This window comes from Haemaphysalis longicornis, unplaced genomic scaffold (genome assembly GCF_048455015.1).
Source record: "Haemaphysalis longicornis isolate Haplotype H1 unplaced genomic scaffold, Haemaphysalis longicornis Haplotype H1 scaffold_2, whole genome shotgun sequence".
In the NCBI taxonomy this organism is placed as follows: Eukaryota; Metazoa; Arthropoda; class Arachnida; order Ixodida; family Ixodidae; genus Haemaphysalis; species Haemaphysalis longicornis.
This window is the reverse complement of record NW_027526295.1, coordinates 122,386,693-122,405,347: the sequence shown is the minus strand read 5'-3', so window position 1 is coordinate 122,405,347 and position 18,655 is coordinate 122,386,693. Positions and strand designations below refer to the sequence as shown.

Sequence of the window (18,655 nt, the reverse complement as noted above, 5' to 3'; positions counted from 1 at the left end):
AGAAGGACGACTGCAGCCGGGAAGAGGTCCAGAGCTGATAGGCCAACGTAACTGTTTACTTCATAGCGAGAGGTGAGCCGAAGCCAAAAAAACATACAATGCCCTGACGAGCGAGGTTACAATACAGGACACGAGCAGAGCGACCGCATGGATTCGCTGCTCAGACAGGAATGATTTTCAGCGTTTGTGCTGCTTCTATTTATACCCAAAAAACGCCCCCAAGAGTAACACGCCACGAACATCACAAACACACACACACACACACACACACACTGTTTCCATAGTTCGCGAGTCATGGCTTCGCCCCTCGTGGCGTCCGAGAGAGGGGAGAGAGTGTCCTTGAAAGGTGCCGGGGTCGCGCTATCTAAAGGTTGATCGTGCCGACAGCGAAACGTCTGAGCCGGGTATGTCGGGGCGTGACTCTCCGACGCGCAGGTGCCTGAAGGCTGTGGCGAACGTTGTGGCTTTGCACGTGGAAGCTGACAGCCGCCGGAGGTGCGTTGCAAAGCGAGGTGACTGACCCGGCATGTCGAGACACGAAAGTGCGATTCACCGACACGCGGGCGCACATGGTCGATTCCCACGTGGTCGCTGATGCGGGAAAACACGTGGCGTTGGCCGATTCGTAACAGTACGCATACTTTACGCTACCAACGCCCTCTGCAAACCACCACGCCAGTCGAGCCCGAGCCAGCTGCCGCCTGTAAGTTTTACCGGGCGAGTGTGGTGTCATACCTGAAGGACCAAAGAGAACTGCCTCCGCAACGAACACCACAGTGCAATGAGCCACTGCACCAGTCGTCCTACCACAGCTCAGTGAACCACCACCGTTACGGCGATCTCCTGCTGAAGACCACAGAGAGTCGTTGGGGAAGCTGGTGGGGATCTGGACTTTGAACAAGTGGGGTCACGAGGAAACACTTCGTCATGTATTCTTTTATTTAGAGACGCAGCTCAAATTTAATTCGGTATTTTGGTTGTAAGAAAAGAACAAGATGAGATATTGCTGTAAACGCGGATGTAACACCCCAACGAAGGTGTTTTGTTCTTTAAAGAAATGGAGAGGCCGTTCCGTTGAGCTGGCCCGAGATGCCGTAAGAGAATAGGCTGCGCTTCCTAATGCGAGCCACGAAACGAGCTGTGTGGTGGGGTCGTGATTTACACCCCGAAAACATCAACGAATACGCATACGAGGCTTTAATGAATGAGAAGACTCTGTACATGCATTCAAGGCACTACGACGGGCAAGACAGTGCGTATACGACAAGCCACGTCTACGTGGTTTTAGTTTCAACGGATACTTTTTCGTGAAACCATCCGGACCGTAGTTCCTGAAGAGCCCAGGAACCTATTCCCAACTACACCCAACCGCAAGCCACAGCCCTATCCGATGTGGTCCGGGGGGAAGTGCCGCGAGCACTAAAATTTTACGCCGCCGGAAAGACGCCGAGTACCCAAAAGCCCCGAAATACGCCGGTGCTATTCACCGTCGTTATTTTTGTGCTGCTGGTCGTCAGTCATCTCATACCACCATCCAACGACACCCGCCCGACCGCCTGCAGTGCAACACCCCATTCCCCGTAATACCGACGAATAGCGGACTTCACATTGCCGTCCACTGTGCTACCACCACTGCATAGAAGTCGGGTACATCTACCATCGCTGTCAATACAAAAAAACTCGGACTGTGAGGCTCCATCGCTGAAGAATTCGGCCCGTCACCTAGACAACACCAAACTAGATCAATCAACACCTGTCTCGCAGCTGCCGAAGTCAAAACGCAATTAAGCCGTTACCCGTCACCTTATCCATGCGGATTATTGAGCCGCCGCAGAGACGCTGTCTTTGCACGTATAAAGTCACCGAGCCCAGAAAAGGAAGCTACAAGCAGCACCGGAGGTTACGTTGCTCCACAATGTTAAAATGCAAACTTTCCAACTACGTTACAGTGCACCAAACGCCACCACACCCCACGACGCTATCTCATTCCGACGCCCCGATATAACCATGGCCCAATTTTCAAATAAGATGACAGAAATACGCCGCAACGACGTTTGAAATCCATCCAAGAACACCCCTGCGACGACGCTTTACAGCCGACCGTTTGCGTGCACCCGAGATACGACACCTCGACGATCGCAAAACTCGGAAACAACGACGTCCGACGTACAGCTATCCATCGACGGCCTTGACGTAGCCGCACTGACAGACACGGAAGCCGAATTCCCGGCTAAATAGCTGTGACAAGTTGGCGTAGTCCGCACATACGCATAGCAGGAGGTCATCTCGTAACGCCAAGTGGAACCTGCATATCTCGCGTCACCATAGACGGAAGACCGCACCCTGCGCCGTTCATCATACTCCCTAACTGATCCCGCGACGTAATTCGCGGAATGGACTTTTTGTCCGATGACGGTGCAATAGTTTTCCTGGAGGCCAAGTCAAGAACGCTTCCCCCAATCGCACTATGAGGCCGAAACAAAAGCTTAGTCATCCTACTGTGCTCATGATTGCTGACGACCACGTCATCCTGGCTCCACGCGGGCCAGTCTACTGTGGAGATGCTGCCCCTAATGAGTTATAAAATCTCTCTTCAAAGAAGCATAGTAGGCCTAGGCTTAATATAGAAACGCCCACACGAGTGCTGGAAAGTGATAGCGCTACTCCAGCCATGAACACATAAATCGTGAATAGGGATAATTACGATAAGACACCATCTGTGGTTGACGTTGATGAACAAAACAGCAGCTTTTTGTGGTTAACTATTGACTAGCCCTGACTCTGTCACACCGTCTGGAATTGCAGAAATCGCTATCAACACTAGGAATGCCGTTGCCGTCAGTCTCAATGAGATAAAAAGAAATCCAGATTATATATGTGTCCGATGAGATTTCTTCAATTTGAACCAGCATCATGATTGCAACTTTTGAAGGTGGCCTTTTTTACGCCGTCTTAAAAGAGGTGGAGGATTGCCTGTTCGAAAAAGCGGTACCTTAAAAGATTTACCAAAATGTCATCCTCGTTCTCTCTTACCTATGTTGTTGACCGTATACCGAAGTACGATAGGAAGCAGATTAGCAAACGTTTTCACGAAATATATCGTAATAAGCAATATGGAGTATAATATCTAGACGGGCAAATAAAGAGGACAAGCGCCGGTATTTATTATGGATGACATTTTACTTAACCTTAAAGAAGTGGTTACGCACTTACGGCCTATTTTTTTACCTACCTAAAGCGTTTGATTCTGTAAGCCGCGATGTTGTCTTGCCTACATTACCTAAGCTTGGGTTTGGAGGAATCATTCTCAAATTATTGAAGGCTACCTAGCTAGCTGTTACAATTATGTGAAAGCAAACCAAACGTCGGTCTCTGTGTTAGGAGTAAAAATGGCGTCCCCAAGGGTTCCATATTTCCGTCATTGTGATTTATTCTGTACGTAAGATATATTGGCATATTCCTGGTTCCCAAATTTTTATCATGTGTCCAGATTACACCAGTACCTTTTTTCCTGTATCTGCGCTGCCCCAATTACAAGGCACCGTGAACACTTATATAAAACAGTTATCTACCTAGCTTTACATCAATAAGTTATTTCTAAGCATAGAAACAGAAATCATATACTGTGTTCACCAATTTAACACTGTTCAATAGAAATATTAATATTGTTTTCCTTAGAGCTTAGCATGAACGTGAAAACCGGAAATATTCTCGGGTGAATGGTTCCAGAAAAATTTCACTTGTAATATTTATGAGAACCTCAGTAAAGCTATTGTTGACTTATAAAATTGTCACGTCTTATTCCTTTATGGTTAAGGACGATTCTGTAGTAGACTCTTTTCTGTTCTGCGTTATGGCCCCTTAGTATGGGGAACCACTACCAGGAAAAAAAGGACCGATAAATTATACACCAGAGAAAGATTGAAACAGATAGTTTGACGGATATATAGATCCCCTTAAGCATCTGCATGCTACACTGTTTATTATTAGAACTAACTACGGTAAGCACTGCGTAGAGTTTCCAGCCTTGTACACGAATTCGCCCACCTCATGAACTTTATAAATGGAAGATCAATAAATTAGGTATAATACACTGCTTAATAAAAACAACCTCCCATACTGCAAAAATAGGAAGCCCCTTTTAACTAGCGAGAAGGATGGCTGAAGCGCGAAGCTTTCTCTGCGCGAGATTAAGTAAGTTGGAGTTTTCAATAGATTTATTTATAAGCTCTGGTAGCTTATAATATGAGTCGATGCATAAAAAATCCGAAGTACTCTGAGCACGTAGGAATGGCAATTTTCCGATTCACGTCGGCTTTATAACGCGAGGGACCCAGGTTCCATTCGACCAAAGGGAAGAGTTTTTTCTTCTTTCATTATCATCAGCATAGTGCGCTCTCCCAGCGACTAAAGTTGGCTGTCCTGCAGTGCGCGTTCGTTACGACACCACTATTAGTGAGACCAAGAAAGCTTGGCTTGATTATTTCAAACTGTGCATCGGTAAGGAGCGCTAACATTAGCACTAAATGCTTCCATTCTCCGCCAATTATTAACTCCTTTGCAGGGCCTCGGTGTCCCGGGCTAACATTGTATTTTGTTGGTTTCGTGCAAGGTGTCAGCTTTTTAATAGGCTGTGTTACGTGTACATGCGCACAATGGTGCAATAATATTTTAGTTTGCGTAAGAATGTATGTTGTGTAACTTTTTTATATTATATTCTTTGCGCTGCTGAGCATCAAGACGCCTGTTCAATTTCCGGCCGCTTTTCTGATGGAGGCGAAAAGCAAAAACGGCTTGTGTTCGAGATTCTGGCCCACGTAGACATTTTAACAGGGTGAAAATTAATCGGGAGCCCTCCACTACGGCGCTCCTCATCGCATTCGTTGCGTCAGCGTCGTAAACCCTACAATCAATCAATCAATCAATCAATCAATCAATCAATCAATCAATCAATCAATCAATCAATCAATCAATCAATCAATCAATCAATCACATTCTCATTGTAAATCCATAGCCGTGCAAAACTACTGTCGGTGGAAAAGCCTGTATCAGTATTCTAGCCTTTTGCTTCCCGCGGTGTTTCCGTCTTCGACACTGTATGCGCAAAAAAATGCAAACAAACTTGAAACTGAACAAAAACCCCAAATAGGACGTTTACCCCCTACCACAAATTGACCACGCTTTTAACCTCCTCTGTAACGCGAGAACCTTACCTGCGATGGACCTTAAGACCGGCTGCTGGCCAGTTCATGTGGGCGAGACAGACCTAGGCGAGACACCGTTTACTACTCTAGACGAACTGAACGATATTAAGGGGAGTCCGTTTCGGCTGTGCACGGCACTCGCAACGTTTGAAAGAGTCATGGACAGTGTTTTCAGGTCTGGAGTGCCATACATCCTACATAAACCTCGGCAACGTAGTGTTATTCTCACGGAATATTGACGAACACCATGCAAGGTGGGAATTTCTACTCTAGGCCATTCGTTAATCCGGTTTAAGGGTGTAGGGCGAAAATTGCGGCATCTTGCAGAAGCAACTGAATTTTTTGGGGTTCGCCATCACCGACACAGGAGTCTTCCCTGATCACGCGAAAACTTCAGCCATACTCAACTTTCAAAGGCTGAAGTACAGGAAAGGCGTGCGAAGATCCCTCTGTCTGTGCCCGAACTTAAAAGCGCTTCGCCGAAAACTTCGCCACAATCATGGGACACCTCGCCAGCTGGACAAAATAGATATTTTCGTTCTGCTTGCACGAAGCGCTCCAGAATGCTTCGCGTGAGCGTCAAAACCCCCTACAGCACCCAATACGCTTGCGAATTTCCTCGAGAAGACCCAGACAAAACCATAGCGATGCAAGGGCATAGGGTTGGGGGCCAACCCCATTGAAAACCAGGATCGTTGCGAAAAAGTAATTTCCCATGCCACCCCCTTCGCCAACGAATACAGAAACCATTTGGTAACCTTAAAAAGTGTCTCGCCATGTTTCGCCCTGCCGCATAGTGCAGGCAAGTTCTCGTAACACTTCACCACTCTCCCTTTATACGGACAAAAACAAAGGATCCGTCGGGCCGTATTGGGCTGTTTAGCTTGCGCCTGCCGGTATTCGTCGTTATCCTCGTCTAGAATTCCGACAGGAAACTATCAGACACCGGGGAGGGCCTATCAAGGGCTCATGTAGACCCGCCGCCACAAAACTCTGATGAAGATGGGACGTTTTTCACCCTCATGACGGTGAGCAAACTACCCGGCCAGGAGCGTGCCGACCTCGAGCAGCGTGTCAAGGAAGACCACCACGAAGAACCAAATTTCACCCATGCCCACGGTTTGCAAGCAAAATTTATTTGTGTTTTGTCTCAAAAACTCCGTCCTCGTCAATTAAATGTTAAACTCCGTGTGAAAAAATCTATTCAATTGCGCAGACCTTCATATTCACATATCGGACGCCCCGTCTTTCAGATACTTCGGCGCAGCTAGTACACTCGAAAAAATCAAAGCTAAATACTGTTAGGCTCCCCTAACATCCCACGCCACATGTTACAACTGGAGCTCCCGTGATGGTCAACGACAAAAAACGCCGCGCGAAAGCCCCTGCCGGACCTCTGCAGCCCATCGCCGTACCATGAAGGCCCGTCCACTAAATCGTTAAAAATCTTCTGGGCCAATCCCCTAAGTCACAAGCCCGGATTGACCTGATGATGGCAGCTAGAGAATGCAAGACGGGCTGTGAATATACATTCGCTTTTTCCAAAGAGAGTGCACACGAAGGATCGGGGTGTTTATTAGGTTGTGCTGTGACCTAGAGCACCTGTAAACCTAATTATGTACCTCGGGGCGGCCTTTCCTGCAGAGCTGATGCAAGGAGTGTTACGCTACACCAATATGAATCCCCATGAACCACGGGGTACCATAACCAAGAAAACAGACGAATCAAAATCCTAAATAAGACGATCGTGAATTTGGTGTCGACGTACTTTGACGTACAAAATAGGACGTGGAACGAAGTTCTCCATTTTGTCACGTTTGCATACAAGACAAATATCCAGGGAACCAATCCGATCACTCCGTTCGAGCTTCTCTAAGGAAGATAGCCATCTACGATGCTGTACTTCATCTACCACCCGTAAAGAACGACGTACTCGAAAGCGACGTCCAAAGGTACCTGCCACGTGTAGAGAAGGGCCGCCAGTTTGCTGAAATGCATGCAATAGACCAGCAGGTCATGGATGCCAGCTGCTACAACCTCCAATGTCAAAACGCCAATGATCACTGAAGTGATCTTGGTTGGTTTTGATCCAAATACGGCAAAGTGAACTCCGAATATTTTTTGGAAGTACCTCTTACCAAGAAGATTCCAACGACGTTTCGGCCAACCGGTCTACTAACTTGTTCTCGACACTGACATTCGCACGTTACGACGATGCATGCGCCCGACGTAGTGCACGGCGTTTTCCTCAAGCCTTACTACGGCAGAAGATGTACTTTGTGTTTTTTGAACAATTGTTTCCTTTGAAAAATAGTTCGATGCAGTCCTAAAGGGGGGACAATGCCACGTGCCATGGCTTACCTATGTGTTGCTACCTGGTTACGGTTTTATGTTGACTGTTGATGCAATCATGCGTTTCGTTCTTCTGTGTTTCGCATGTCCAATTTTGTGTTCATAAGGAAAAGGTGTTGTTTTGCTGTCACTTCCCTGAACTGTAATCGTTTGTTTGAAACTCTTCTGAATCGAAATCGTGTCTAGTATTGAGACCAGTGCAGAAAAATCCACTTTGTGGAGACGCCACGATATTCGGTTCGCCGATGTTCGTCTTTGTAAGTCACTTTGTTGTATCACTCTCCGTCGATTGTGTATTCTTTGTAGATTATTGTGGAGCTAAAGCTCGCCCAATAAGCCTTCATTTCAAGAAGGTGCTCGCTTTTGTCTGCATTACGTGACATCTTTACGGTTGCTACTGCACCACACTTTATTGTTTTGCTCCCCCTCCTCCACTTCTCACAACTTTACACCCTTTTCCGTTACTGTCGTATCGCGCCAGAAGTTGCAGAAGAAAGACTAAGCAACCGCTGTCATACCCGAATACAAGAAAAGCTAACTCTTATTTAGAGGCATTTATGTACACACAGAACTCGCACTGGCGCACCTGGCGGCGTATAAAGAGGAGATAAACCGAAACATTCTGAAACACTACATATTCCCTCCTTAAAAGAACAAGGTTAGTAATAGTCGATTATTAGTAGTACACAAATACACCATACTTGGAAATAATTACAACCCCACATGGCACGTTCGCTTCACTATAATGCGTGATGTACAACTATGCCGCATGAATATAACAACCAACAAAAACAGGAACAAACGAAACACTTGCCGAACCACTCAAACCTCTGCACACCTTTGATGCAGCACCCAGCAAGTGAAATTGTCACTGCACACGTATGCACACAAACACGCAGCAGCTACACGCGGTCCCCGTATCGGTTAGGAGGCCTCCTCTTCCTCGGTGGTTGGGCCTGACGTTGATGTACAGGGTGCGTCGACGCAGGTGGCGCTGGAGGTTCTAGTGTGGGAGTAGCTGGTGAGGCTTCGGATTGCGCTGTTGAGCAGCTATCCTCGGGCTGCTCAGGGGGCGTAGACGGGGTTGCGGGTTAGGAGGCAGCGTTGTGCGGTGGATTCGAAGATGCTGAAGGTACAGGTACCTTCGATAACTTTGACGCGTTCAAAGTTCGTCCATCGTCAAGCCAAAACGTTGATGGACCTTGTTGGCGGACCACCTTCCCCAGGTTGCTAAACGAGAGGTCACCTTAGCCGATATTCCTGGTTTATTTGACACTAACAAAAACACCAACCGATCCAATTGTCTTCTTCGCGGCCTGCAACGGTGTGCGTTATTTTCCCTGAAATCTTGCTTGCTCTTCACGCGTTGACGCAGATGATGACGTTTGGAAGCAGGATCGCTGAAAACACTGGTGACTGGTGGCCCACAATGTCAAGGCGTGTTCTCGGTAGCCGCGCGTGTAAGAGAAGCGATGGTGCAACTCCCGTAGTGCATTGTGGCGTGCAGCGATATATACCCAATAATCCGTCAACACTTGGCGAAGCGGACGCTGCTCTAACATTATAAATTGCACAAAACTCTTGAAGACACTGGTAAACTGCTCTACAATGCCGTTTGCTTGACGGTAGTAAACAGAAGAATGCACAAGGCGGATAACGCGATCTTTGAGGAACATGGTGAACTCCGAAGATCAGAACTGGGGCCCATTGTTGCGTACTATCACTTCAGGTAACCCCCACGAGAGAACACAGAAGAAAAAAAAATTATGAGGGTACGTTTATTGCACGTCACTGCAGAACTGAACTTCTGGGAATTGCGAAAAGTAGCCGGCCAGTGTAATGGTGCATATGCAGTCATGTGGTACTCCTTGCAGGGGGTTGAACGATGTCAACGGCGAGCATCTTCCATGGGCGTTCTGACAGGGGTACTGGCTGTGAAAGAGCAGTAGCAGTCGTAACACATTTGTAAGCCATCTGCAGTTCTAAATGCTGCAGTTCTAAATAGAAAGGCACTGTTCTTGTAGGCGAGCATTTGTCGGAACTATACCAGGGTGAGCTTCGTGAGCATCAGCGCATAATTGCGGTGTCAGTTACAAGGGAACGACGATTCGTTCGCCGTGCTGGAGCAAGTTGTTAACAACCGAAAATTATTCACGAACCAAGAAGAAAGGCCGAATTTTACCCGATAACGTCTTCGGTGTAGGCCAAGATCTGGCGACGTCAACTTGACTTGCTCCAACATGCAGTCTCCAACACGCGCCTGTTGAAACCGCTGTTTGGTGAGGCCAGGTAACTCAACAAACGACACAACCTCATGGAATGAAGCATCTTCCTGCGGAGACGGAACTTGAAGGTGGGAAAGTGCAACCGCCACCAGGGTTTCATGCCCTTTAGATACTCAACTGTATAGTTGAAGCGAAGCAACCGTTCCGACCAGAATGAATGCGAAGGGGGCGGCTGCCAGTGCCTTTCAAACAGAGCAGCGAGACCAAGTCTTTGTGGTCCGTGCGCAGCTTGAAATGCCGTCCCCACAAGTACGTATCCCAAGGTTCACATGCCCAAACGAACGCAACCGTTTCATGCTCCCCCACTGCTTACTTCCTGTCGGCAGGTGAAACCGTTCACGAAGAAAAGGCAACAGTTCGAAACTTGTGGCAAACGACTTGCTGGAGAACAGCAACCAGTCCGCCGTTGGGCGGATCAGTGGACACTACCAACGGAAGGGACGCATCGAAAACCTGCAAAACTTGGCTGGACGAGACCAGTAACTTAATTCTGGTGTAACTGGCGTCTACAGTATTAGTCAAAATGAACGGCTGGGTCTTTCAAAAAATAGCTCGCATTGGTTCTACAACATCAGCAAGACTGGGAACAGACTTGGCGTAATACTTCACCAGACGTAGAAACGAGCGGAAGATAGTGGCATCAGTTGGCGCAAGATTATTCACAATGGAAGCAATTTTTTTCTGGCAATGGAGAAATGGCTTCCGCTGTGATCCTGTGTGCCAAGAAGGAAAGTTCCTGTACGCCAAATACGCACTTGTCGTACTAATTCAGCCCGGCTCCCTTCCTGCGCCGCAGTACAGCGGTCAATTTGGTCAACATTTTCTTGGCTGTTTTCCCCAAAACATTGATGTCATCGATACAGAACAGAACACCAGAGCATCCTTGAAGGATTTTGACATAATTTGTTGAAATGCAGCGGGCGCGGACGCCAACCCAAACTACACGTGTTTGAGGTGGAAGAGGCCATCATTAGTAATGACAGTGGTCGAATCACGGCTTTCACGAATGAGCAAATCTTCATGGCAGGCTGATGCGAGGTCGAGCTTCGAAAACTCAGTTGCCCCAACGAGACTGTGGAGGAGTCCTTCGGTGTGTGAAAGGGGAAAGATCGCCCGCCAGAATAAAAACTGAAGAGCGTGAGTCGAAAAGGGAAGTTAAAAGCACCCTGCGACTCTTTTGATAAGTGCTTTCACTCTTTCCTTCGCGTCCGAAACCATTGCGAATGCTATAGTTAAAGCCAGCACTGAGCAGCACTGCACGCTCGTCGCACCAGATACGCCTTCTATTTCTGTTTTGTTTTTGTAGATTTTTTGAAGTTGCTATCGAAAGTGTTGATGGCTGCAACTGAAGCAAAACAGGCTAACAGCGGCTACATGGCCTTAGTGACGTAATTCGAGCCCTCGGAGAACGTCAAGACCGCAAAAAAGAGAAAAATCTTTTAAGCGAGTTTGCAAGGTATCTGATGGGGGAATTACTGGCTGAGGTACTTTGCGACCCCCCAACCTAAGTACTGGGTGCATTGGGTGACTACTTTCTGCAAGCATTTAAGATGTCAAAAACTGTGGCAGGGTCGCTATCGACGTTAATTCTGGCGCGGCTGGACGCGCTCACCGATAATTGCTCTCAGCTTCATCGTCGGCCCAATTATGGTCGCTAATCTGACGAACAGGAACGTGCTGTTGTTTCCTGTTGCATACTGTACTGAATTCACCAATAAGACCACACCGATAGCAACGTTCACCGTTGGCTGGGCTCCGGGATGACGCGGCACAGGGCTGGCGCGAACCACAACGATAGCAGTAAGAGGACGAGTTGGATGGGCGAGTATAGGGACCGGTCAATGCTGAGAGGGCGCGACGAATAAGTACACCCAGCGCCACCCCGCGGAAGCTTGAGCTAACTTTGGGTCGGTGAGAGCCAGACGGCGGGCTCGTTCATATGTTCTACACCGCTTATTTTTCTGATTCGGCGAGTATTTGAAAGGTGTCTCGTGCTCAGAAACTGTCCTGGCAAATAGTTTCCTCATTTCTCAAGTGATTCTGTGTGGTTTCCGGAGAATTACGGGGCTGGGCTACTACTTTAGACCTCGCGTTTGGGAGAAGGGACAGAGATGGTACGTTGCCGGGCACATGCACGGTGGGAAAGAAATTGACTAGACAGACATCGCTGCGAAGTGCCACTCTCAGCAAGGGAAGCGTATCTCTCCAGGTCAGTATACCAAGTTTTTGGTGTATCACGGCCTGATAAATGTATCACGGCCTGATAAACAGCGGCGCTGCATGTCAGGAGCGTGTTTGTGTTGTTTTCCCTGTTCGCGCAATCCCACTAGTTACTTTTTCTGTGACCCTTTTTCAGCTTGGTTGGTGTAATCACTGATTAATGACGCATTCTGAACGTTATTAGCTGATGACAAAGTAAACCCAGTTCCACGTCCTGTGCGAAATCTGCTGATATAGGGGAGCTTTGGATTGGCTTTACAAAGATTCCGTTTAGTTTCGGCTTCTTTCTTGTGAGCAATGTTAGTAGTACTTGTGATACAAGTTGTTCAGGCCGCTCAGAATTCTCCATAAAATATTTCCTCCTCCTTCCCCACCTCTGCTTCAGAAACAATAACCTGAACTATTGAAGTACGTAAAACGCATTATAGGAGTCAAATAACCCGTGTGAATGCCACCTTGCCTTTGATATCCTGCCACGCTCTCGCTTGGAATGCCTGGCCAAACTCTGTACACTTCCGGGAATGAAGTAAGACAGTAGGCGAGATGCGTCTTGAGATTGCTTTTGGCACCACCCGCGAAGTGCTGTGCGCATATTCTTGTGCCCCTTTTGGCGGACATTCGGTGCCGTGAATGTCGCTGAAAAAAAGGTTACTACTGGTAAAACAATAGTAGCGAAAGCCGTAACCTAGTGTGTTATGCAAATACTAATGCATGCGATTCACAAATATCGCAGTCTGCGATGTGTATAAAACACTGACAGAAAATGTTTTAGTTTTACGGCCCTTCGCGTCTGCGCTGGAAATAAAAGGTAATCGTACCTACATTTTTACTCCTTCCACTGACAAAAAATGTCACGGCTTTCTTACTTGACGGTTCTCACTACAGAAATCTATTTCTTGCGACGCTCCTTTTCTTATGGCTGCCCTGGAAACCTGTACTACAGTGAACTTTCTAGTTCACTATACCTGTACAGAACGATGTAAGGCTGCTCTTCGCGAATGTGGCAGTCCTTCACGCAGCAGCAGTGGTGCTGTCACGAATTCTCTTCTGCAGCATTTTGGTCCGTTCGGACACTGCAACTTGCCTTTATAGCTATTTTCTTAAAAAAACTTTCGTCACACAGCGTCGAACCGGGCTCAGCGTGCGTGTTGTCACGTGCGCTGAACGGCCGGTTGTCACATCCACCGACCCAGAGTGGCTAAGCGGCGGCGAGAGGCGGCGCTGTAGTCGCGGGCAAACTTCAGTGTCCGGTGCCAATCGTGAGGCAGGTTTGCGGGTTCGTGCTGTTAGCGCGTTTCGGTACGAGGTGCAGCCACGGGCATGTCGCGACGGGAAGGACGGCAGCAGTTTTCATTGCGACTGCTTGTCCAGCGTCGAGCAACAGTTCCGTGATATACGTTGCAAGGTGCCGGAAGCAAATCCTTGAAGGTCCTTACTCGCCTCTTCGATTTGTGAAGCTACAACGTGACAAATAGAACTCGGGAGAACAATACGGTCAAGCCCTCAAGAACAACCTGTTCGCGAATGTGCTGGTCCAAGACTCCTTTCAAGAACTGGTCAACAAGCGAATCTTGAAGGGAAGCAAAAAAACATGCAGCGGCGAGCGCACGTCGCGCGGGAGCGTACTCACGAAGGGACTCTTTCGGTTGTTAAAAGCGGTGGCAAAAGCGGTGGCTTGCTGTGACGACATTACTTTCGCTCCTGAACTGTTGCTTTAAAGTTGCTACAGCTTGGTCGTAAACGGAACGCGAACGGCGGCGGCATTGCTATCCTCAGTACGTCTGTCGCCGGGGGGGAGACTCACCGGTCTTACACGCATCCTATAGAAGCGGGGGACTGGAGATGACACGTTGGCTCTCACCGCCGAGGCTGTGTAGTAGCATTCCTTGCGTCGTTGGGGCGGGAAGGTGCATGCTCCTCGTGCCAGTAGAAAGTTATCGAATATTTGGTGGCACTGCGTCAAGGGAACAGGAGGGCGGCCGGGTTGAGGCAGGAACACGGGCGCGAAGCAAGCCCGATGCAGTCAATGGCGTACAAAGGGTGCAGGCGTGGTTACGCCCCCGCGAAAAAGACGCATCCTCGTCGCCATTGCTGTATTGCGTATGACGCCACAGAAGAAGAGACCAAGCAACCGCTGTCGCTGGCGAACACAAAAAACTTAAATTTTATTCAGAGGCATGCATATATAGAAGTCACACTGGTGCCACTCGCGGCTATAAAGAGAACAAAAACTGAAACTGAAACTGAAGCACTACAGTTACCCTCGTTTGCTTCCTATCTCTATATCCGTCTCGCTCCAGTTCATCTTCCCGAGAATCCTTTTAACTTTTTTATATTGTCGCCTCCAGTACAACCAAGACCCCCAATTCGCCTCACCACTTCTTACCACCGTCATTCCACCATTTCTATGGCAGTGAGTTTCCTGGACATTATTTCCTTCAAATTCTCCATTTCCCGTACTCACGTCCTCAGATACTTCTTTTCTACTGTTATCTCAGTTTTGCTCCCCTCCTCGCTTATATACTCCCTTTTTATTTCGCCTTTTCTCGTGTTCCCGCTGCTGCTACACTTCTCTGCCTTATCTAGTGCCATTACCAGGTTTAGCTCTCAAATACTTCCATCTTCCGTTTACTTCAACATTCCATCTCGAGTCTTCTCCCCCGATCTCTTCCCCGCTGAGCCTTGTTGTCTGTCCTCTTAGAACGCCACCCGGTTGCATTTCATTTCTCCTGCCGCTTCTTTCCCACTCTTGCTTTCAATTCCGCAATCACATGCCCACCAATTACAAATGAATCAGTAACCTGCTTTATTGATCACCTTTCCAAAAAAATGTTTGTATTCCTTATGCACTTTCAATTCCTCCTAATTTCAGCAGGCACCGCTGTAAACCACAATTGTCCATCTGATGTAAAAGCGTCAATCTAAGGCAAGAACCACAATACTTACTGATCGGGTATGCTTAAACCAGTACCATCAATCGATCGAAGGTGATTCAGGTCGTTATAATAGAAATAACGCCTCACGGTGTGTGTTGTGTTATCTTTTGACACAAAGATTGACTTCTCACATCTCAGTTTCTGTAAACCTACACCTGGATCGTAACTTCTGTTGGTGAGCTCAATGGCTACATTTTGGCTAAAGAACTGAAAAGAAAACAAGACAAATCGTCACGGAAAACATAATTTCATCGCCCAGGCTGGTTTTTACATGTGCAGATTTATTTATCTTTCAAAGCGGCCATACACATCCACAGAGTTATGCAACTGCCAATAAAAACTGGAAGTGTTTGGTCAATACTCCGCGGTATAAAAGAGAAGTGAAATTAACAAAATTTTCTAAGGTACAAACTTCGTAATTATAAATTTCATTTGGCGAGATGCGACGAACAAATTTATTCATTTTTTGCTGCCTCAAACGTAAAATAACTGCAGTTATTAAAGCTGTGGAAGCATTATAGACCATTTATAGATGACAACATGTAGTCAAGTTTAATGAAAGATTATCCGAACTAGCGCGGCACGTCGAACACAAGCAAACCACCGATTTTTAATTTTTAATTCCAAATATAGGAGCTCCCATAAAAAGGTAGTGAGCTGAGAAATTTTCAGAGGTTTGATTCTTTTTTACAGCGAAGAGACGTGCCAACGCTTATGAGAAATGCTCGAAATCAGGCTCAGTCGCTCTTGGAGCGACAGCACTAAACCAATCTAGCGGATGTGGAGAAAGCACAGCGGCATTTTGTTAATGCTGGCGCGAGTCGTTGAAACAACAAAACGAACAACGAAATATAGTGTTGTCAATTCGCTGAACAATATTGTTGTTCGTAAACTTCATTGAAACGAAAGCAAAATCAAAGCCCCTTACTGAAGAGGTATATGGTTGAAACACACGCTGCTGCGACCATGCCGGAAGGGCCGCCAAGCGATCGACGTCGCTAGATAACGCCAGTGAGGCAGGTTCGATTCCGGTCAAGTTAAGCATTTTTTTTCTCAGGTGCTTCATGCAGCTACGTTTATTATCATCACCATCCTTTTGTAAAACTCGTTGGGTAACGTTGGCTTTCCTTACGGCCGTTCTGGCGCGACATCAAATGCTGTCAGTTAGGCAAGGAAAGCTTCATTTTACAAAATCTCGATGTACGGGGTTCAAGGAAACATGTAGCAAACATTAGCTTGCAGAGGGAAGAACCTGACAAGGAAGACTAAACAACTCTGTATAATGGAGACAAAGAGGGAAACAGAACACTGCAACTGTCTACGTTGCGAGTGTAGGCCCTGAGGCACCTTCCAGGCGGTCTTTACGGTCACTTCTCGCCTGGGGAACCCACAACTTCTTGATGGATATAAAGGTTTAATTGAATTGAATTGTGAGCCACCAAAGCTCACCTCAAGGCCGCCTGCTTTGTTCCCTCTGGCGGCGCAAGCCAGTCTTGTAGAAAGTATGGAGGGGGAAGCTGGTATAGAATGATTTTAAAGTAATACTTGGAAAAAACGCATACCAAAAAACATGCGGCGTACTGGGAAACCGGGAACATAGGAGGGCCGTACAGGAGTGCGATGGCCTAATTAGTGTAGTATGCGTAGTGTAAGTACGCTTTCTGTTATGCTTGCAGATCGAGAAAAAAAAACATTTTCGATATTACAGGTGAGAGGGAGCAAGAAGAGAGCTTACCCCTAAATACCCTATCGTTGAGATTGACGCCAAAATGAATGGGTTTGCCGCGCTTGCGTGGGTGTGCGAGAGGGATTGGGCAGGGCGTCTCCGTCTCCCGGTCGGGATAGAGCACGGAAAAGCTATGGCCAACTAGTTGCCGGGGATGCATGAATGACCAAGACATTACTCCAGCACGCAGCTGGTACAAGTGTGTTCGGCCAGATAAATGTTGCAGCTCTGGCGGCTGTTCAAGGTAAAAGCGCTGCTGCTGGAACACGCAGAGAGATCCTGACTGCCACTGCGAATCACGTAGTTGCCAAGCGTGACTAAGGGTACGGTTGCATTGGTGATGGCCTGGAACTCGAGATACAGGGTGGTAAGAACGCTTGAGTATCTTTTTTGCCAGGGCAGTGGGCAGACAGAACAACTACTGTGACGCCGCGTACGTCCTGGGAGGGCAAGGAGGCGTCCGTGTACGTGAGTGCTGCAAGATCGGCATAGCAGTAGCGAAAAGTGCCTACTCGAGTTTGACGACGTCCTTGACTTGTGGTTGCATATACGGTGATTAGAATATTCGAAATATACGCGAGAAAGGATATACAAAGAGGGTGTGTAGCTGATGTAGCGGTAATGTCGGATAAGGAATATACATCGTTTTCAGAAAGGAGATGGCCATGCCAAGTGAAGTGGAGACTAGTGCTTTGTGCCGCCAAACGAACATCAACTTGATCGGTTAGTAATCCCAATGGCTGAGGAGGCCTTCAGCTTATAAAAGGTGTTCAATATCAAGGAACACAAGAGCCACACAGGTGGCAGGCCGGGGGAGCAGCTGGAGGTCGGGCGCCATGACGACGTTAATTTTATGTATGGCAGGGCATAAACAATGCTATTGTATATTAGACAGTCCACAAGTCGCACAATATCGTGTTATCGAAGTCCAATGCAACGTCTGATCAGCCGGACGATGATTTTATTGAATTAGGTACCTTAAGCCTTGCTTCAACTGAGTCACGGTGAGGCCTTCTCATCGTGCTGGCCTAAGCCGGGGACACGCAGCAGGCCTTACGAGGAAGAGGGGTGGCATACATTATGAGTTCTGTTGGTCGTTAGCTTTACCCCGGAAACGTACGTCGTGACAACTAGGTACTCAGTATTCAGGTGAGATGGCGTAGCACTGACTATTGACCCGAAAAAGTAGACAGCATCAGCTCCATCTTGAAGTTCATAGGAGATTTCTGTCTTGATAGTCCCAAGAACAGCAAAGAAATATATTGTGGGTCTACATACCAAAGAAGAAATTAAGAATCAAATAAAGTAGATGATAAAGATGGTGAAGGGCTGAATAAAAAAGAGTAAGGAAAAGAACGGGTGCCCGAGAAACCCCATAGTACGATTCCATGGGTTGGACAGTAGTCTTCAAGAACCAGAGTGTGAACTCGTGCGGGAAAAATTATGAATGTAGATGTAACTTCGGAAGCTAGGAGTATATATCAGTATTTCTCCATAAATGGCAGGGAAAGAACAGCGTAAACTGCCTTTTGCAATCAATAACTCACATTTTACTGTGTTGGACTGCATTCTGAAATGCGTAAACCCCTTACTGGATGCCCAACATTCTATCCTGTCTTGAACTGTGAACAGGAAGCCAGTCAGACACAAACAACCACCACTCACTCACCCTCGCGCACCCACGGAAGTACTCAGGCAGGCAGGCAGGCAGGCAGGCAGGCAGGCAGGCAGGCAGGCAGGTAGGCATGCACTAAACCAGCAGTATAACATGCGGACTCTAAACGACGTTTGGATGTCCTAGACTTTCTTAGAGAAATGCAAAGTTTCGATGGCCTTTCATGCAAGAAATGAAGAACAAGGTTTAGGCGTCTGACGCGCAGCTATTGTTTATTGTGTATTGCTTCAAGGGCCTACTGTAAAACAAATAAACTA

The 18,655-nt window shown here is 47.4% G+C and overlaps 1 long non-coding RNA gene across 1 annotated transcript in view; it reads right to left on the bottom strand.

The window, feature by feature from the left end:
- The window catches only part of LOC144167352 (uncharacterized), a 59,401-nt gene that overhangs the window by 38,128 nt on the left and 2,618 nt on the right, over nt 1-18,655 (bottom strand). Inside the window, exon 2 of the long non-coding RNA XR_013321963.1 lies at nt 15,008-15,204. This is a non-coding gene — a long non-coding RNA (uncharacterized LOC144167352). The remainder of the gene's footprint in view (nt 1-15,007; nt 15,205-18,655) is intronic.